This window comes from Gopherus flavomarginatus, chromosome 4 (genome assembly GCF_025201925.1).
Source record: "Gopherus flavomarginatus isolate rGopFla2 chromosome 4, rGopFla2.mat.asm, whole genome shotgun sequence".
Classification (NCBI taxonomy): domain Eukaryota; kingdom Metazoa; phylum Chordata; order Testudines; family Testudinidae; genus Gopherus; species Gopherus flavomarginatus.
Window position 1 is genome coordinate 139,865,601 of NC_066620.1, and position 22,554 is coordinate 139,888,154.

The window sequence follows — 22,554 nt, forward strand, 5'->3', positions numbered from 1 at the left end:
TCGCTACCCTCCAGCATATCTACCTCTCTCCACAGCTTAGTGTCATCTGCAGACTTGCTGAGGGTGCAATTAATCCCATCATCCAGATCACTGATAAAGATATTGAACAAAACCGGCCCCAGGACCGACCCCTGGGGCACTCTGCCTGATACTGGCTGCCAACTAGACTTCGAGCCATTGATCACTACCCATTGAGCCCAACAATCTAGCCAGCTTTCTGTTCACCTTATAGTCCATTCATCCAATCCATACTTTTTTAACTTGCTGGCAAGAATACTGTGGGAGACCATATCAAAAGCTTTGCAAAAGTCAAGATATATCACATCCACCTTTTCCCCCATATCCACAGAGCCAGTTATCTCACCTAGAAAGCAATTTCAGGTTGGTCAGGCCTGACTTGCCCTTGGTGAATCCATGTTGACTGTTCCTGATCACCTTTCTCTCCTCCGAGTGCTTCAAAATGGACCTGCTCCATGATTTTGCCAAGAACTGAAGTGAGGCTGACAGGTCTGTAGCTCCTTGGGTTCTCTTTCTTCCCTTTTTAAAATATGGGCACTATATTTGCCTTTTTTCAATTATCTGGGACCTCCCCCGATTGCCACGAATTTTCAAAGATAATGGCCAGTGGCTCTGCAATCACATCAGCCAACTCTGTCAGCACCCTTGGATGCATTAGATCTGGACCCATGGACTTGTGCACGTCCAGCTTTTCCAAATAGTCCTTAATCTGTTCTTTCACCAGTGAGGGCTGCTCACCTCCTTCCCATACTGTGTTGCACAATACAGCAGTCTGTGAGCTGACCTTGTCTGTGAAGACCAAGGCAAAGAAAGCATTGAGCACTTCAGCTTTTTCCACATCATCTGTCACTATGTTGCCTCTCCAATTCAGTAAGGGTCTCACACTTTCCCTGACCAGCTTCTTGTTGCTAACACACCTGTAGAAACCCTTCTTGTTGCCCTTCACATCCCTTGATAGCTGCAACTCCAGTTGTGCCTTGGCCTTCCTGATTACACCCCGGCATGCTCAAGCAATATTTTTATACTCCTCCCTACTCATCTGTCCAAATTTCCACTTTTTGTGAGCTTCCTTTTTGAGTTTAAGCTCACTGAAGATTTCACTGTTAAGCCAAGCTGGTCCCCTGCCATATTTGCTATTCTTTCTGCACTTCAGGATGGTTTGTTTCTGCACCTTCAATAAGGCTTCTTTAAAATACAGCCAGCTTTCCTGGACTCCTCCCCACCTCATATTAGCTTCCCAGGGAATCCTGCCCATCAGTTCCCAAGGAAGTCTAAGTCTGCTTTTCTGAAGTCCTGTGTCCATATTTTGCTACTCTCATTTCTTCCTTTTGTGAGGATCCTTTAATCCTTTCCACCCCAGTATGGGGCTGGTATACAGCATCACACCTGGACACTCACGCTAAACCATATAGTCAGGCCAGCAGTACCTCACACTAAATGGTTTCAAAGACTGTTGGTACATCCAACAATGCTAGCATGGACATTTGACTTCCATCTATACCAATGAGGAGATTGTCCATCAGAATGACAGCCACTTCCAGCCTAAAGTCACACTGGAAGTGATCTAAGATGTTGTAGGGTGTAAGGTGCTGCTTACTTGGCCCAAAGGAATCAAGGTGGAAAATAGTGGAAGATTTTAGGACCCTGTGTGTGGACTCTAATATTGAACCCTGTTGCATATGTCCCAGTTGGTTAGAAACAGGAACAACAGGTTGAATGAGCAGGAACAGTAAAGAGAACCTCACATTCCCATGAGAAGGAAGAATCATTCTATTCAGGTTCTGACACCACACCCATCACCATGGCATCTGAGTGTCAAACTATTGTTCATTAGCAGATGTCTGGCAGGGTTGAAAGAACAAGACCAAGCTCCATATCTTCGGCATGGGTTGGGGCTACTATAAGGAAATTTAAAGTAAAAAAAAAATTTATACTGAGCAAACGCACTCATGTTCACTATTTGTTCTGTTCACTTCTACCGTCCATACACATCCATTTGATTTTCCACTACACTTCCCCTTTTGTCAAATGATTTGATATATATCAGCTGCTTCAATCACATCACAGTCACTTCATTTCACAATGCAACACAGCATGATGTAATGGAGCTTAAACAATTCTACTCTGTGTGGCTGTACAAAGAAGTTTTCTAGTTATTTTCAAAGTGGGGCTGAATGACATCCAAAGTATCCATCTATCCTTTCTGTTTGTTTCTCTAAAGCCATCCATCAGAGATATCCTCCCCATCCCCAGAAGGAGAGGACAAGACACTCTTCTCCTGCCCTAAGCAGCTGTAATAGAGTAAAATTGTCATGGTTTTCCACTGGACTGAATTATATAGTCATCTGAATCTAAACAAAGAGGTTCTAAAGAGTTTCAATAATGTGTCTTGAATGACATACAAAGTGTTATCTAGCAAATGTATTTGGGAAAACAATTTTAAAGACACATGCCATCTATTGCTGGAGTTGGAGGGAGGAAAAGAGAAAAACAGCTATATTCACATACAGGCAGCTGTACAAGGCATGTGAAATAAGACTGTGTAACTGGGCTGAATTATTTAATTGTTTGCTTGACGCTGGACAAAATTCAGACCTGGTGTAACTAGGCAAACTGAAATGGATGGCAGTTTGGATCCTTTTACACAAGGGTTGAATTTGACCCATTGTGTGCATTAGGTCTTTGGAGCTGTTCTATTCAAGAATGTTGTCATTGTGTGGAATGTAAATTTGTGGGTGTGTTTTGGATGAAATATTCCATGAGTCAATAGCGTTATTCAGACAAAATAGTAATCAATCATGCCTGGGTGAAGGAACTTTAATGACCAATGCGGTCACCACTTGAGAAGTCTGTCAAAGATAACATTAATATGCAATAGTATTTTCAGCAACAGATTCTTTCCTTTCTCTTACCACTACAAAGCTTTTTTATTACAGCGCCAAAGCTTAGCATGCTCCATAACATTAGCCTACTTTTCTTTAAATGTACTTTTAATGTAATAGTTGCATAATAATTCCCTTCTTTCAGCAAAGCCAGCCTCATTTTTAACTAACTCCACCCCTTTTACACATATCACTCTTCAAAACCACAGAAATGAAATTGAAACAATTGCACATAAGGAGTGAAGGGCTCCTTAGGGAATGTAAATGTATAAAAATGTTGTACCAATTATATTAGACCAGTAAAAACCAGCAGGATCTTATTAAAGGGGACAAGACAAAGATGCCACATTTATTATGATAACAATTTATGACTAATAACTAATATCTTAATTCTTATACACACACATTATACCTATTACCTATACACACACACACATTCACATTATACCTAATACCTATACACACACACACATACATTCACACACACACACACACACACACATATACACACACACTCATCAGATGTTCTGCAGCTGCTGCATAGTTACCAGTCCTGAAGATAGCTTAAGTTCATAGCTTGATTTTGTAGCTTGGGTTTGTAGCTTGTGGCAGCTGACTGGCCAGGAAAGCTGGGCACAAGGCTGAGCTGGATCTCTGTTGGGCAGGCACCGATGTTCTTCCATGTTGGCAGCAGAATGTTACCCAGAGTCTCTCATCTCACCCTTCTTTTTTATAGGTTTTTAGTTTGGATTCAAAGTCTATAGGTCTTGCTGTGTCACGCTGCCTCTGGGTTTAGATTGATCACCCATCAATTGCAGGCGTGACTTTCAGCCTTGAACCTGGCTTTGATCTTCCTTCTGTTGTTCTGTTGTCCTTTTCTTTTTAGGGTGGATGCTTCTTACTTTGTTTAGGGCTGTTGTCTAGGTCTTCAGCCGTTGGTATTTGAACTTTATCTCATCAGGACAGGCTGGGGCTGCAGGTTGATTCCATCATTCATACATACCTCATTCACACATCTAAACTAAACTAATAAGATTACAGCAGGGTTTGCAAAAATGAAGGTTGGAAGAAGCTTTTACAAAATGGAGTGAGAACAGAACTTACAGTATAGGCAAGTGTAGTGAATGGTGCACAGAAGTTACATTAATAAAGTGAACAATTGAAAACAATTTCATTTATCAGTTCTACAAAAATATCACATACAATAAGTGGATTTTGAATGTAAGTGGTGTCTAAATGGTTTGTGAATCAACTCTTACTATATGAAGTCACCATGCTAGCTCTGCTAACGCAAAATTAATGGTTGACTGATCTAAGCATGTGTTTGTGTTAATTTCTGTTGTAGTTTCTCTACTACTTTGTACTGACCATTGTCGTTTCTGTATCATATTCCACTATTAATTTTATTTGCTTATAATTTGAATGATACCTTTTTACTCTCCTTTAAATGACCAGTTTTTGCTTTCCCCTCCTCATTAGCTGGAATCATATAAAAAAGTATTTAAGGAAAGTAAAACTTTGCAAAAAAGTCACTTTTTGAACTCTTTCCAATCTCTTCACTTTTCAAGAGAAACCAAACCCAGACATTTAAAGTATTTCCACTAAAATTCTACCCCACAAATTTTATATCACTTTTATAGGACTAATAATATTTGTGCAGAATATTTCAGAATGGTAGGGTTACTTGAACATAAATACATACAAATATATTTATGTAAGGTCTTGTCCCACTGCTAAAACAGTACAATAAAATGCAATTATATATATATAAAATTAATATGTAACCTTCCAGAGTGAAACCATTTGAAAAACATGGAAACTGATTACACTCAGTCCATGAAAAATTAAAGCATTGTAGGTGGAAATGCATAAAAGTTTTATGATAGTTTGGATTAAGGAAATATACGACAACTGCTCTCAGTAAGCTGATCATTTAAATGAAATAAAATGGTAAGAATAGGCAAACTTAGCTCTGTTGATGGAAGAAGCTATTTGCTAGCAGGGTATTAGATATGAGGTATTGTAAAAGTAAATTAGAACTGTTGGTAGAACATTTCTATCCTAATACTCAGCAGGCTCCCTCACTGATCCATAGCGGTGCTTAGAGCCAAATAACAGGGAGAAAAAATTGGCTATAATTATCTGTGCACTGAAACAAGAATTGTGGAAGGCTGTCTTTGTTTATAGGGGTAACTTTTGAGGATACATAGGGACTATGTACAAAGTTCCTATTTTCATAAACAGGACTAAATTGATATTCATCATGCCATACAGAATAAAGAAAAAACTAGGTGGGTGAGGTAATAACGTTTATTGGACTAATTTCCGTTAGTGAAAGAGACAAGCTTCTGAGCTCCTCCAGACTCACTAGATTCCTTATTCTGGTCTGAAGATGAGCTCTGCGGATCTTGAAAACTTGTCTCTTTCACCAGCAAATATTGATCCAATAAAAGATTATCTCATTCACCTTGTCTCTCTCATATCCTGGGACCAAAAGGGTTACAACACTGCAAATAACAATAAACAAAGAAGTTGGGCAGCTGCTCCTCCCCCTTAAAAAAAATGACGACGAGTATTACATGCCCTCTGGCAACCAAATTTGATCCTATCTTCTAAGTCTTTGAAGAGTCCAATTTAAAAAAAACTCAGTAGAAGTAGAGGTGTTGAGCTAGCATCTTCAGCCGAAAGAGCACCAAGATAAACTGTGGACCAATCAGCCCCACTGGCATAAGGATATGTGACCAGGCTGAAGAAATGCTTATTGAGGAATGTGTGAGTCAAACCAACAAGTGGAGAGCCATCTGAGCTGGAGGAGAGATGAAAGAATGTTGGGGAAAAGAAGTTTGTGGGTCAGAGAGAGAGAGAGAGAGGGAAGAAACAAGTGTGTGAGAAGATGAAAGGAAACTAATAGAACAGGAAGGAGGAAAAGAGCAAATGGGCAAGCAAAACAGAAGGGTGAAAATGAGGAGAAGGAAACAAACGGGGCAAATATAAGGAAGATAAAACCCAGAGAAGCCCAAGAGGAAAACAAATGGGCTAACCAAGGAAATGACAATCATAAGAAAAGGGACAGATTACACTGAAGTGGGAGACAATAAGTGAGAAAAATACAGTAGATCATGGGGAAGCAATGGAAAAGAAAATAGAGCCGGGACAGTGTACTGGAGAGACAGTAGATTAGAATGAGGATTTATTAAAAACAGAACCCAATGTGTTAATTATAAAAACCATGGCAATTATTTTCCAAAATTCTAGACTAACCCAGGCCTTTGTACTGTTTAAGGGTTTTCCTTTTTTTTTTTTAATACTGAGACACTGGATACTTATGCTGTTATTAGTGTCCACTGTCCTAATACTTAGATAGTAAAACTATTGCCCAAACAACTACAAAAATCAAAGTCCATGAAACTAGTGCTCAGCTACTCACAGGATCAGATCCTTAATCTCCTTGAAGGAAGTCTTGTGTAGTTAGGTATGTGTAAACCAATCTGTTTTTTTAATTTGATTAACTGATGAGAGTTCAAACACACTAGATTCCCTCACAAAATTATGTTTGATAGTGGAGATTCTGAAGATTGTCATTGACAACAATGCAGCAACAGTAATCTCAAGATTTTATACCATCCTGTAAATAGTACCTGAAATAGTAGGTCCAAAATGCTACATAGCCAGTTGAGTAAAAACCTTCTGGCATATTGAATACCTGACTAAAACCAACTGGTTTTATATGTTCCCTGAAATGTCACTTTGAGTCATGCAGTAATCATTCAGGATGTACCATTTAGACATGAACCATATGAATAGAGATCTAGATTCTTAATATAGGGTAACTTAGATGATGAGTGCCTATCAGAATTCTGTCCATAATGTTAAGTACAAAATTCAATACAGAATGGTTGGACTTTTACCTAAGTATTTACAGAAGTCCAATAGCATTGTCAATTGTATTTTAAAATAGAAAGGTTCTGTGGGTGCATATCTGGGATAAAAATCAATTCTACAGCCACAAACAGTATTGATATAATTCAGTTTGGTATGTCTGTCCCCCTTGTTAAAAGCAATGAGTCACCTCTTACAGGGTTGTGGATACTTGTTCTTGCTAATGAAGACACCGTGCCTTAACAAGGTTTGAATCATCCAGCGTCCAAAGGTGTTCAATCCATGGTTAACAGTTTGTTTTCTCCTCATTCATTGTCTTGAAGAATAACCAAAAATGAGGTTATGACTGTTTGATCTAACCTTGAAGTGACAAGGGCAGCATTAACAATGTAATCTCCTTAAGGAGCTGAGCCACTAATCATTTAGAATTTCCAATATATCAAGCTATCTCGAAGACAAAAAAGTGTCAGAGTTTTTATATTGATTGCCAAGTAACACTTTTAAAAAGAGATCTTTAGCTGGTTGAATTAGCTGTCCCTTTGGTGGAAAAGCTGGATAGTCTAAATAAGGGAGTTTAAATTCCTTATAGTAGCTTTACCTTATTAAGGAGGCATATTCTCTTCAGTTTCTTTATAAAAGAAGCTAATCTCAGACTCACTGAAATCTTTCAGAGCTTTTAAGATACAATAAATTGACACTGGAATTAATATGTACCAAATCTTTAAGATAGGAAACACAAAGTCAACGGAATGCATAGCTTGGATTTTTCTCTGCATTTTAAAGTTCTTTTGTATGAGAATACCAGGTATCCTTTTCATGGTCATGGGTATTTCATGGACATTTTCCTTAAATTATTATGGTCATGATACATTTATGAGTGAAAAATCAGAAAATATGATCATGCATCAATCTGACCAATTATTGATGCCAAACTCAACCTCCTACTCTTCCACTCCTTCCACAAGTATGCTAACACTTTCTTCCAAACCAGACAGGAATGCCGTCCCTGAAACATTCTGAAAGGCTACTTCCCATCTCTGCTTCCGAAATCCTTCACAAGATCCATTTCTGCCATATGACATTGGTAAAGAAATTGCCCAATATTTAACAGCAACAATGAATCTGGGACAGGTGGCTGAAGGGTCACTGGAGAAACAATATGTGTTTGTTTATGTAATTAATGAAAAACAAAAGTTAAAAATAGTAAGTGTATACAATGTATACAGAGATTGTATTAGAAGTGGAGCTGGTAGCACCACCTAATACAGGGGGTCAACAACCTTCGGCACGCGGTCCATCAGGATAATCCACTGGCTGGCTGCGAGACATTTTGTTCACGTTGACCGTCCACAGACACACTCCCCCACAGCTCTCAGTGGCTGCGGTTCACCATTCCCGGCCAATGGGAGCCACAGGAAGTGGTAGCCGGCACGTTCCTGTGGCCCGTGTCGCTTCCCGCAGCTCCCGTTGGCTGGGAACAGCGAACCACAGCCACTGTGAGCTGTAGTGGGCCGTTCCTGTGGATGATCAACATAAACAAAATGTCTCGTGTCCCGCCAGTGGGTTACTCTGATGGGCCACAGGCCGAAGGTTGCGACCCCTGACCTAATATTAAAGTTGGCCAACACTTCCCATTATAAGACTGTTTCCATATGCTTATAACTTTACCAAAGTTTTATTGTTTTGACTCAAATTTTCTAAGCAAAGTGTCTCCCCTCAGGCTCATTTTAATGTTTTTTTTCTTTTTTTCTTTTTCTTTTTTTTTTTGTGGAGTGGAAGGGATGAAGACAAGGGAGAATTTCAGCCAAAACAATTCAGCCATTTCCAGAAATAAGGCTAAGGAAAATAACGTTTTTCAGTGTTAAAAAAATCTTGTGACCTTTTCTTTAGAAAGCTCTAGGGCTCCTGTGCTTTGGAACAGGGACTTGAAATTTAGCAGGAGGGTGGCCTATGTGTCAGGAATGTGCATTTTGTTGTCCCCAAAAATCCAAACCATATTTGGCCAAGTTATAAGCTGATGAAAAATTGCAATTCAGACATGCTTGATAGAGACTTGCACACATTTAACAGATAAATTCTCTGAAGATTGTATCCTAACTGGCCTGACACCATCCCCACAAAGTGAATACTGGGGAGTTGGGGAGATTGGAACTGGTTTGAGACTAGTACTTACTAAACAGAGAAGCTGGGACTCAGGTGAGGAGCCAGTGGTGCAAGAGAGACAGGGACAAGTTGGAGGTGATGAGCCAGTGCAGCTTTGCTACCACCACCACCTCTTGCTGTTGCTGCATTGCTGTGTCCTTGGTCTGGTCAGATCCTGTCCAGTTTCACAGCACCACAACCACCTAATACAGCTATTAGTAATCACTCCATTAGAACTTCCTGCATATGGGATCACCTTTGCTTCTATTTCTCCTACCACACTGCTCTTAGCCACAATACCATGTTCTGAGGTTCCACCACCTAGTGATTTCATCTTAGTGATTTCATTAGGTGGTGGGGAACCTCACTGCAGCTGTGCTCTGTAGGCTGTCTTTCACTGCAACCCTGTCTCCACATCAGGTCTAAGGCTCAGTTCATAGACTAGTTTATCAGTTTTCAGAGCAGCAGCCGTGTTAATCTGTATCCGCAAAAAGAACAAGAGTACTTGTAGCACCTTGGAGACTTTCAAATTTATTTGAGCATAAGCTCTCATGGGCTATAGTCCACTTCATCGGATACATAGAATGGAACATATAGTAAGGAGATATGTATACACATACAGAGGATGATGGTGTCTAATTTGCATATTAGTTCAAGTTCAGCAGTTTCTTGTTGGAGTCTGTTTCTGAAGCTTTTCTGTTGCAAAATTGCCACCTTTAAGTCTGTTACTGAGTTGCCAGAGAGGTCGAAGTGTTCTCCTACTTGCTTTTGAATGTTATGATTCCTGATGTCAGATTTGTGTCCATTTATTCTTTTGCGTAGAGATTGTCCGGTATGGCTAATGTACGTGGCAGAGGGGCATTGCTGGCACATATCACATTGGTAGATGTGCAGGTGAACAAGCCCCTGATGGTGCGGCTGAAGTGATTAGGTCCTATGATGGTATCACTTGAATAGATATGTGGACAGAGTTGGCATCGGGCTTTGTTGCAAGGATAGGTTCCTGGGTTAGTGTTTTTGTTCTGTGGTGTGAGGTTGCTGGTGAGTATTTGCTTCAGGTTGGGGGGCTGTCTGTAAGCGAGGACAGGTGTGTCTCACACGATCTGTGAGAGTGAAGGATCATCAGAAGCCCTCTACACCAAAATTCCACACAAAGATGGACTACAAGCTATCAGGAACAGCATCGCCGATAATGTCACGGCAAACCTGGTGGCTGAACTTTGTGACTTTGTCCTCACTCAACTATTTCACAATGTCAACTCTGTCCACATATCTATTCAAGTGACATCATCATAGAACCTAATCACATCAGCCATGCCATCAGGGGCTCGTTCACCTGCACATCGACCAATATGATATATGCCATTATGTGCCAGTAATGCCCCTCTGCCATGTACATTGGCCAAACCTCAGAACTTGAATTAATATGCAAATTAGACACCATCAGCTTAGGCTTGAATACAGACTGGGAATGGCTTAGCCATTACACACATTGAATCTATTTCTTCATGTTAAGTATTCTCACACCTCTTGTCAAACTGTCTGTAATGGGCCATCTTGATTATCACAGCAAAAGTTTTTTCTCTTAATTAGCAGGACAACTTCCACCTTTTCACGTTCTCTGTATGTGTGTATATATATATATATATCTCCTTACTGTATGTTCCGTTCTATGCATCTGAAAGCTTATGCTCAAATACATTTTAAATATGGAGATATACCTATCATCTCAGAACTGGAAGGGACCCTAAAAGGTCATTGAGTCCAGTCCCTGGCCTTCACTAGCAGGACCAAGTACTGATTTTGCCTCAGATCCCTAAGTGGCCCCATCAAGTATTGAACTCACAACTGGAGGTTTAGCAGGCCAATGCTCAAACCACTGAGCTATCCCTCTCCCTTATTAGCCTCTAAGGTGCCACAAGTTCTTTTTGCAGCTTATCAGTGAGTCAGTTCCAGTGGACACTGAGAAGAAACAAGGACTCTTAACTGAGCCATGTTATCTGTATCTTTAAACTTTAGAGGGGACATGTCACAACCATCTCTCCCCTACCCCTTCACCCCACTTCACTTACATTTGGATTACTACCCCATACTTAATTAATGAGGTTTATGTTATGGTGACCCCTCCATTAGGGTATATGAAGTTCAGTTCTGTTGCTCTTCAGTCAGACAACAAGGGTAACAACATTTCATTATCCCTGCATCCATGACTTAAGTGAATTTTAATCCAAAACAGCCAAAATTGGCCACCTGTGCAAAGTAGGTGTAGGCCAAATTAAGGTCTGCTCATGAGTGCTCAAAAGATGGCAGGAGAGAGTCCATTCAAACTAATGGCTTACATACACACATACACAAAAACCCTAGGACTTTACATATAAAAAGAACATTATTAAGGTTGTGAAGTCAAGAATTCAAACATTAGGAAATTCCAGGAAAAAAAGGTTCACTGTGAAACCTTAATCCGTCCCTCATGTGTAAATGCATTATGATACAGTCTTTCATTACATCATCACATCCTATATTTTCCACAGGATCCTTGCCTCTTTCACTGCATATGAGGATGAAAATTAATGAGCAGCCTTTCAATATTGTGTTTTCTCCTCATTGTTCAGTGTTACTGTTCACAATTTAAACCCTGCTCTGAAGATAGAATTAATAATTTTCCCATAGCCTTTTCTGTGGAATCAATCATACAACTGTCGCTGCAGGAGGAAGGCAGAGTTTGCTCTCAACTGGTACATACGTGTGGGATTTCCATCTTGTCCTTCACTCCAGGAAGGCTTTCTTAGAGGAAGGTAAAGGGGGTTGCACTCTAAGACAGTGGTTCTTAACCAGGGGTACATTTACCCCTGTGGGTACGCCGAGGTCTTCCAGGGGTTACATCAATTCATCTAGATATTTGCCTAGTTTTCCAGCAGGCTACATAAAAAACACTAGCAAACTAAAATTTCATACAGATGATGGTTTGTTGATACTGATCTATATGCTATACACTGAAATGTAAGTACAATCTTTATATTCCAATTTATTTATTTTATAATTTTATTGTAACCGTGAGAAAGTAAGTGATATTTCAATAATGCTGTGACACTTTTGTATTTTTATGTCTAATTTTGTAAGCAAGTAGTTTGAGGTGAAATTTGGGGTACATAGATAAATCAGACTCCTGAAAGGGATACAGTAATCTGGAAAGGTTGAGAGCCACTGCTCTAAGAAGCTTGGTTGAGGGAGTATGGGTTACTATGTAGTCATGCTGCTGTGGGAGATCCCCCAACTACCAGGATCTCTAGTAGAGAGGAGGCTAAAGATCTCTTTTGGACTCAGCAAGCACTAACCAGGCACACCTGCAAGGCTTGCTTTGCCTGGAAAGGATGAAGCTTAGAAAGGGAAAGCCTATCTCAGGAAAGGATGGTGAACAGGAAGAGGATTGCTGTTACTCAGAGACTGCTGATCACAGAGACAGATTACCCAAGAAGGAGACAGTTGCAGGCCTCGCCACCCATTTCAGCTTTCATGGAACTGCTGCAACTTTCCAGTAGCTTATGAATAGGATCTTTAGCCCACACCATCAGTATGCTGCATCCTATCTAGATGACATTGTTGTCTGCAGTCCTACTTGGGAAGATCACCAGCAGCACTTAAAGGCAGTGTTAAAGGCCCTCAAAGATGGGGGTCTTATGGCCAACCCTGCAAAATGTAGACTAGCTGTAACTGAAGTCATCTATTCGGGGTACTGCATAGGCAGAGGCCTCAGGAAACCAGCAGTCCACAAGTTACAGGCCCTACCATCATGCCCAGTTCCCCAGATGAAGAGTCAAGTGAGGCATTTTCTCAGCATGGCAGGGTATTACTGAAGGTTTATCCCTAGTTTTGCCTTAATCACAGCCTCTCCCCTTCATAGACCTCATACAAGGTAACAACTCCAAAAAGATCTGATTTAAGAATTAATAATTAAATTTTAATTTAAAAAAAACTTTAGTGAACTGAAAGTATGACTGCCTGACGCCCATGCTCTTCAGCCCCAATTTTTCCCATGAATTCATACTTCACACGGATGCCTCAGAAGTCTGACTTGGTGCCACAAGTTCTCACAAAACTTTATAGGAGAAAAACATCCAATTCTGTACCTCTGTAGGAAGCTATTCCCTAGAGAAAAGGCCTACTCAATTATTGAAAAGGAGGCACTAGTGACCAAGTGGACCATCAATTCCCTTGATCGCAGATCATGATCCCCTACACTAGATCCATACCTTGAAAGCCATGAACCTATGTATAATGTGATGGTGCCTTGCGCTACAACCCTATTGTTTCAGAGTGCAACACTGGGTGGGAAAGAACCATACTAATGCCAAATTCTTTTCACAGGAAATCAGAGATGGAGACAATCTGCCCCAGGACTGCCTTTCCAATTTGAGGGTTGGGGTTTGTGAAGGGGCACACCCTGACTCTTGTAGAGAGGAGGCTCACAAGCTCTTCTGGGTTCAGCCAGCATTAACCAAGTCCACCTGTAAGGCTTGCTTTGCCCGGAGGGGAAAAGCTTAAAAAGGAACAGTCTAGAACAGGAAGAAAACTGCTGGCCATAGAGACAGATCAGCCAAGAGAGAGACAGTTGCAGGCTTCACCACCCCGAGACTGCATAGATGAGGTATAAAGTGAGGTGACCCAGAAAGAGGGGGCTGGAGGCAGACCCTAATTAAAGACACTATGCCAGCTGATAAGCCAAGCCCCAAAGAGGCAACCCTAAAAAGTCTGCCTACAAGACAGATCACCCTTACCTTTTTTTTCTTCTACTCTCATAATAACCACCACCACCACCACCACCACCACCACCACCCCCATGAAAAGAGAGAGAAAGTGACTTTTTTTGGTTTGATTTGAAGAACCCCTTGTGTGTGACAAATAGGGGAAGAACACTGTAAACAACTTAAATCATGGTCTGGTGGGGACTCGGGATTCCCCAACACTCCCACAATCCTAAGCCTCCCAATGAAGCCTACCACCATTGTCATTCTTAACATCAAGGTCTATAAAATAAACCTCCACAGGTGGCAGGTACACTACTACCTTTAGGCAAGAGAATACTCCATAATCTTCCTGCCGGAGACTCTGTTCTAGCTGCTGAAGTCAGGTAGTGGCTAGAGTGGATGATGGGGGGGCAAGGAGTATTTCAGCTACATCACGATCATCACCATCCAATGACTCAGTGTTCCCCCTAGGCTTATGGACAGAGGTGCTGGAGGTTGCCAAGGTCATGACAAAGTGCCAGCTGCACTTTTCAGTCCATGTGGAGGGGCTGATCATCAACATCATTAACATCTATGCCCTGATACCAGGCCCCCAGTCAGTGGCAGTGTTTGTCCTGTGCAGGCCCCCCCCCCACAAAGCTCAATGCTAGAGACCCTACTAATGTTGCCAGTGTATTTGAAACACTTCTGAGTGGAGATACCCCAGGAAGCAGGGTCTTATCAGGGACACCCAGTCTAAGCCTCTAGAGGTGATGCAGAGGTGTCACAGAACCACCATGATCCCACATTTTAGTGCTGCAGGATCTTACACCATTTTCCCCTTCAGCCTCTCCCCCCATTGGGTTGGCACCAGTCCAGGCTTGTTAGGTGAGTGTTGTGGAATCACCCCACCAAGTCTGGGGCTTGGACATAGGAAGCAGTCTCTCAAGTATGCTCTTCAGGGCATGGCGCATATCCACCTCCACTGCATATCACTCCCAAACAGATAGAAAAACTCAACACATGAACTAAGTACTGGTGATTGAGGTGCTTCATAAATTTCCATGAAGATAACTGGTCCACACTCCTGCCATATTTAGAGTTTTCATATGATAATGCTGACCACACCTCTATGGGTCAGAGCCCCTTCACCAATTATAGTTTCCACCCAGTGCTCTCAGCTGCCTCCCTGAGTCCTGCAGCCACTGCCTGGGTCCAACATATTCATCCTATTCAGGAAGAACTCAAGAACCAACTAGAAGAGGCAAAGACGACCTACAAGAGACATGCAGACCATCAGCAACAAGAAGGTCTAGCATTTATGGTAGGCCAAAAGGTGTGCCTTGCTGCCAAACACCTCCAGACCAGGTGATACTCCTGAAAATTGGGCCACCTGTCCCTGGGACCCTTCCCGTTCTGTCAGGAGATTAATCCTGTTACCTTCAAACTCCAGATTCCACAGCTTTCTGTTTCCTTTCTGAAGATCTACACTAAGAACCATTTTCCTGACCGAACCACACCACTACCTCCACCAGTCAAAATCCAGGGTCACAAGGAATACAAAGAGCATGCCATCCCGATTCCCAGCGAAGTGCCGATATCAGGTTCTACTTGTAGGGAGGAGGTTCCAGACCATGGAGCTCTGGTGGTACTCAGGCTGTATCCTCCTACTGGGCCTGGGTTGGTGCGTTTCCCCAAGTTCGTTGGAGCTGGGCAGGAGGCCAAAGCTTGTCCTGGACCCCACAGTAAAAGCAAAAGTTCAGCTGTCATTCATGCTTTCTCCCCTCTGGGGTCAGACGACGGTGATCCAGGTTGGCCTGCATGGATTCTGGACTCGTTCTATAGGCTTTGGTGTGGAGGGTGGAGGTGTCAGGTCACTCCTCCTTCCACTCAGACAGCCAAGACTCATTGTTCAGGGCAAGGTCACTAAAGGCATCTAAGCCAATGAGGTTTTCAGTGCAGGATAGCTCATCTTTTACCTCATCATTGAGTCCCAACCAGAATTGATGAAGTTGGGCTGCCTCATTCCATTTATCATTAGCTACAAGCCATCAGAAATGAGTGTCATAGGAAATGACTGGCCCTTGCCCCTGGCAAAATTTCCAGTGGAAAGCCTCTCAAAGCAGATGCGGGTCATCAAAAATGGTCATGAAGACTTGAAGGAAGGCATCCAAGTCCAGGAGCACGGAGCTGTTCTACTCCAATAGTGGGGAGGCCCAATCAAGAGCTTCTCTGGAGAGCAGTCTGACTAGTAGCCTCACCTTAGTCTGGTCTGTGGGGATGGAGCAGGAAAAGCAGCCTGCACTGGTTCAGAAACCCCAGAATTCTACCAATTCCCATTAAAGCATTTGGGCAGTGGCACTGCAGGGGCTGATTCAGGCAATGAATGTTCTGTTTTGGCACATAATGTCAGTGCTTCTCCCTTTCAGCATGTCATCTGCTTCCATAGGGTCTGTGCACCACCTGAGCCTGCAACCGGGCTAATTGCTCACACACGTGTCTGTACTTTGCATGCACACTGCTTAGCTTAGGTCTGTAGTGTGAAGTATGCATGCATCTGAGCAATATATAAATTTTGGCAGCCTTATGCAGGGCCAGCTCCAGGCACCAGCCAAACAAGCTCATGCTTGGGGCCGCAGATTCTAAGGGGCAGCATTCCCTCGAATCCTTTTTTTTTTTCCTTTTGCTTCGCCTCTTCGGCCGCCCTGCATGTTTTTTTTTCTTCCTTTTTGGTTCACCACTCCGGCCACCCTACAGGGGGCAGCAGCGTGGAGGAGGGGAGCGCCCTGCTGGGAGCGGGCTGCACTCTCCGTCTGCCCCAGCTGGTGCCAGGTCTATAGCAAGCCCGGCTGGGCAGCCCAAGTCCTTCCCTCCCTGCCGACCGGAGCAGCACGGACCCCTCCCGGTAGGCAGCACGGAGGAAGCCCTGGCCGCCCTCCTTCAATCTCCCTCTACTCCCTCCCCCTGCCTAGGGCACATCTGCAGCACCAGGAGTCCCCCTGCACCCGCGCTCCGGCCGCCCTGCATGGTTTTTTTTGCTCTGTCACTCCGGCTGCCCCGTAGGTTTGCCTTTTCTTTTCTTTTTTGCTTTGGCACTCTGGCCGCCCCACAGGTTTGTGGTTTTTTTATTTTTATTTTTTTACTTGGGGCAGTAAAAAAGCCAAAGCCGGCCCTGGCCTTATGATGACATAACTTGTTTCTACCAAACTTTGTAGCATGCATAGATACAACCTTATTTTTGTCCAATCTGAGGTAAAATGTCCAAAGTGATGATACTTTTCTCTAAATTTATCCCACACACTAACAGATAGGAAACACAAGCCTGAAAGGATCATCCTAGTGCTTAACTATTCATATAGGTTAGGTATTAGGAAAAACTTTCTAACTAAGTCTCCCTTGCTGCATATTAAGCCCATTATTTCTGATCCTATCTTCAGTGGACAAGATCAACAATTTATCATTATCCTCTTTATAACAGCCCTTAACATATTTGAAAACTTATCAGGTCCACTTACCCACCCCAGTCTTTTCTCAGGACTAAACATGCCTAGGTTTTTTAAACCTTTTATCATTTTTGTTGCTCTCCTCTGGACTCTCCCCAATTTGTCCACATCTTACCTAAAGTGTGGTGCCCAGAATCAGACACAATATTCCAGCTGAGGTCTCACCTGAAAAGAGAGGGACAATTAGCTCCAGTGTCTTACATACAACACTCCTGTCAATATACCCCAGAATGATATTAGCCTTTTTCTGTCTGAAATAGTTAGACTTCTTGGAACCACAACTCCATCATATTGTTGACTTGTATTCAATATGTGGTCCACTACAACCCCCAGATCCTTTTAGTAGTACTTCCACCTAGCCAACTATTCCCCATTTTGTAGTTGTACATTTGAATTTTCTTTCTTAACTGAAATTCACTAAAAAACGAGTGCAAAGTACTTCGCCTTGTTTATATCAGACCAATTCTCCAGTTTATCAAGGTCATTTTGAATTCTAATCTTGTGCTGCAAAGTACTTGCTACCCCTTCCAGCTTGATGTCATCTGCAAATTTTATAAGCAGACTCTCCACTCCATTATGCAAGTCATTAATGAAAATATTGACTGCTACCAGTCCTAAGACTGATTCCTGTGGAACCCCAATAAACACCATCTCAGTTTGACAGCAAACCATTGATAACTACTCTTTGAGTATGGTCTTTCAGCTAGTTGTTTACCCACCTTACAATAATTTTTCAAATCATTAAAGAGCTCCTGCTAGAAAGAATAATAAATAGTCAAAATTGTTCTCTCTTTCCTTCACGTTGGGAGAGTTTGCAGTTGTGCCTTTAATATTTTCTCCTTGAAGAACTGTCATCTCTTCACAACTCCTTTATTTCTTTGATTTTCTTTCCATGGGACTTTACTTACCAGTTTTCTGAGTTTGTTAAAGTCTGCTTTTTTTAAGTCCATTGTTCTTATTCTGCTGTTTTCACTTCTTCTTTTCCTTAGAATCATGAAATCTGTCATTTCATGATCATTTTCACCCAGATTGCCTTGCCTCAGAGCCTCCCAGAGGGGTGGGGGCGCAAGTGGGGCAATTTGCCCCAGACCCCAGGTCCCGCAGGGGCCCTCACAAGAATATAGTATTCTATAGTATTGCAACTTTTTTAATGGAAGGGGCCCCTGAAATTGCTTTGCCCCAGGCCCCGTGAATCCTCTGGGCAGCCCTGCCTTGCCTACACTTACAGACTGATTCTCATTTACACTAAAGCCTCATCACACCATCTGACAACACAAAGGGACACTGAAAAGGATATAAATTACATGCCAGTGTGATGTAAAGAGGCTTTAGTGTCAGTGAGTCAGGATCTGGATTTTTTTAAACCCTTGGTTTAGTTGTCCCAGTGCAAACCCCTAGTATAGATGTAGGCCTTGTCTACACTACAAAGTTGCAGCGCTGGTGAGGGGGTTACAGCTCTGCAACTTAGGATGTGTACACACCTGCAGGGCATTACCAGCGCTGCAACTCCCTGTTTGCAGCGCTGGCCGTACACCCGATCGTGCCTCGGGTGTAGAAGATCCAGCGCTGGATCACCAGCACTGGTCATCAGGTGTAGACACTCACCAGCGTTTTTGTTGACCTCCGTGGAATAAGCAGGTATCCCAGCATACCTGAGGAAGCCTCTCTGGTAATCAAGCAAACTCCACTGCCCTCCAAGCAGGTCTCCTTCCCCGCGGTGTGCTCTGGTGTTCCCCGACCCCCCCTCCAAGCAGGTATCCAGCCCCGCGGTGTGCTCTGGCGTTCCCCGACCCCCCCCTCCAAGCAGGTCTCCTTCCCCGCGGTGTGCTCTGGCGTTCCCCGACCCCCCCTCCAAGCAGGTCTCCTTCCCCGCGGTGTGCTCTGGCGTTCCGACCCCCCCTCCAAGCAGGTCTCCTTCCCCGCGGTGTGCTCTGGCGTTCCCCGACCCCCCCTCCAAACAGGTCTCCTTCCCCGCGGTTTGCTCTGGCGTTCCCCGACCCCCCCTCCAAGCAGGTCTCCTTCCCCGCGGTGTGCTCTGGCGTTCCCCGACCCCCCCTCCAAGCAGGTCTCCTTCCCCGCGGTGTGCTCTGGCGTTCCCCGACCCCCCCTCCAAGCAGGTATCCAGCCCCGCGGTGTGCTCTGGCATTCCCCAACCCCCCCTCCAAGCAGGTCTCCTTCCCCGCGGTGTGCAACAGCGCTGCAGCGTGGCCACATCTAACACCACTTGCAGCGCTGGTTGCTGTAAGTGTGGCCACTCTGCAGCACTGGCCCTATACAGCTGTACTAATACAGCTGTAACAACCAGCGCTGAAAAATTGTAGATGTAGACATACCCGTAGTTTACATGAGTGCAATGCAGTTAGTACTGGTGCAGCTTAGAGCTTGTGCAGACAAGGCCTTGGAATAGTTCAGCAATATTATTTAATATGAAATATACAGCAAGAGGGAAAACTGCTACTAATTGATTACTTATTTGTAAAAATAAATGAGGAAAGTATAGCATACTCTGTTTTAATGAACAGTCATTCATTCATTCCTTATTTATCTTGTTCGGTAATAAACTGATAATAGTTTACTAAAAAATTAAAACAGAATATTTCTTTATTGTTTAAGGATTTCGGATGAAAAACTAAGAATATCAAAGACTGGAGAATGAAGAAGTAGTAGTGAGTACTGATCAGTTATTTGTGCAGCACTTTGAATGATGTGACACTGTAAAAAGTACTAATTATTACAGAGAATATAGTTATGTAGTAATTGCACAGCCAACCATTTTGTACCAACCAATAGATGTTATACCATATTGTTAATAGCAGAAGTAGCATGTTGGGGCAATATGTTACCAAGAATCTGCACTTGCTGCCGCCATTCATTTACTGTGAAATATTCTCCAGGATACAGGAACTTTTCCTGAACACAATGTAAAGTTTTGGAAGATGAACTAGCAAGTATTGAGTTCCAGTATGTGTTGATATCAGTACTGGAAATCAAACATAACAGTCAACATACAACAGAGCTCAGTATTTTTATTATTAAATGTAGCAAACTGAATACAGGTAGTATTACATATGAAAAGTAATTATTAAAAGTAATTATTTTAAGTTGTTAATACTTCATTTTTCCTAGCTATCCACGAAATACATTTATACTGACAAATATAAATTTAGTCTTAGATGGAAAACATATTGACTTCAATTTAACTATATTCTGTCATACTCAACTATTACTATGTAGTTTAAAGCTGTTTTTCATGAAACTCATTGATTTATTCAATACAGTGCAGTGTATTATAATATTCACAATGCTCAGCCTTCTTTTAAACTGGCCTTCAACAAGAATTACACTGCTTTAAAGTGTTATTTTTGGAAAGTTCTACTCACTAACTGTATCTGTTGCAAAATATACAACAGTGAATGGCACCTTCCTCTCACAATGCTCAGCTGAGATGATCATGTAAACATTTATGCATATGTAAGGATCATATTTAAAATGATCATCAATTAAATTTAATTACAGTATGTCAGATGGTATTTTTAAAGTAATAAATTATCTTTTATTACCAAGTAATAAATATGTCTATATACAACATTGCCTGAATTATATTATTAAAAGTCTAATATAGAAAATGAAACAATAGATTTTAATAAGCGAATGATGATATTGTAACCACATGAAGTAAATGAAAAGATCTAGCATAGCCTAAGTATATACTCAATACTGATTCACAACCCTGTACAAACACAATATAAAATAGACACTATCTTCGGTTACAGTGTTATGAAATATTGCTATATCCTGGAATATCATTGGACCAAGTTCAGAGGTAATGTAAGATACACATCAGTTAATCAGTGTGCATAAATGTTTTTAATTGATGTAATATGTATACTGAGGATGGCAGGGAGTTAATCTGGTCTGTCCCACCCTGCCCTCTCTCTCTGCCCCTCCAAGTCCCACCCCCACCCCATCTCACCCTCACATAATGTAATCTCACAGCAAAAAGCACAGAGCCAGAATCACATCCTAGCCAACTCTTTGTGGACAATGAGTAAGGCTAAGATTTGTGTCACGGATATTTTTTACTAAAAGTCACAGACAGGTGACAGCCAACAATGAAAAATTCATGGAAGCCCATGACCTATCACTGACTTTTATTAAAAATATCCATCACAAAGTGGGGAACCTGGGCATCTGCCAGTGGTCAGAGAGTTCCAGGAGCCCCCACCACCCATGGGAACTAAAAGATCCAGGGTCCCCCTCCACTGGCAGCTCCAAATGGCAGGAGTCCCCCCTGCCATCTGGAGTGGCTGGGAGCGGTGGTTGGTCCACCTGCTGCCCACAGCTGGCCAGGAGCTGCGGGGTACCCTGTAGCTCCTGGCCTCTGCAGGCAGCAGGGGACCCTACAGCTCTCAGCCAGCGCTGGCTGAAGTCACAGATTCAGTGACCTCTGTGGCTAAATTGCAGCCTTAACATTGAGCACAGGCTCCACAGGCCACAGATTAGAACCAATATGTTTAAAAAAAATCCTCCCAATGACAAGATACTTTATTCTATGTACAGTACTCATTCCTTACATCTTTTGACTGCAAGAGAATGGATGGATATCCCTGTACTCATCTTGGCAAATGATATTACCCCCACTCAAGTCCCAAGAAAAGGTTTTCCTTAGTTTGACTCATTCTTAATTTGTCATAACCTAACAGTCCACATAGTACTGTAAAAGTATTACAATAGGATTGAGTGTACTGGGAGTCACAGTAAAGCTGTCTTCAATAGGGCAGGCTTGCAAAGGAAATAGATTATTTTTAAGGAGACTTATCACTTGCAGTTTATCCCTCTTCTTCCTCTGGCTGGTTTTGTGTAGTGACCTCAACTAGCAAACCACTTCAGCAATCTTGTCGATCTATTATGAACTCTTTGGAGTGGAGGCTCTCTTTTATTGTGAATATGTACAGTATCTAATACAAAGGGGTTCTGATTTCAGGCAGGACTTCTAGGCACTAATGCAATACAAATAATTGAAGTAAGCGTATGGTCTGAGTGAACTTTCTGCTGCCATCTATTGAGGAACTGAAAGAAAAGAGCTCATGAACAGACCTTATTTGTCTTGACATGTATGCTTTGCCAAGGTGACCAATTCTGGCTGTTTTGGGTTAAAATTCACTGAAGTCTTGGATACAGGGGTAATGAAATGTTGTTATCCTTACTGTGTGACTAAAGGGCAACAGGATTGTACTTAATATGACCTAACTGAGTGTGCTGGAGTATGGAAGGGTTAAGTGAAGACCTGGGTAACTGCTATCATGGTAATAGAGAGTAAGGCACAGGCAAGCACTATTTCTTCACTTGATAAATAAAGTTGTTATCCTTTTCCCTTCCCTTCTGCTTGTTAAGGATAGATAAGCA

The 22,554-nt window shown here is 42.3% G+C and overlaps 1 long non-coding RNA gene across 2 annotated transcripts; it reads left to right on the forward strand.

Moving 5' to 3' along the window:
* Positions 1–18,591: 18,591 nt before the first annotated feature.
* LOC127049078 (uncharacterized) lies at positions 18,592–19,449 on the forward strand. 2 transcript variants are annotated; one of them, XR_007773871.1, is made up of 4 exons: positions 18,592–18,850; positions 18,956–19,007; positions 19,058–19,109; positions 19,162–19,449. It is a non-coding gene; the product is annotated as an uncharacterized LOC127049078 (long non-coding RNA). The 2 variants fall into 2 exon arrangements; XR_007773872.1 differs by lacking the exon at positions 18,956–19,007.
* The last annotated feature ends 3,105 nt before the right edge of the window (positions 19,450–22,554 follow it).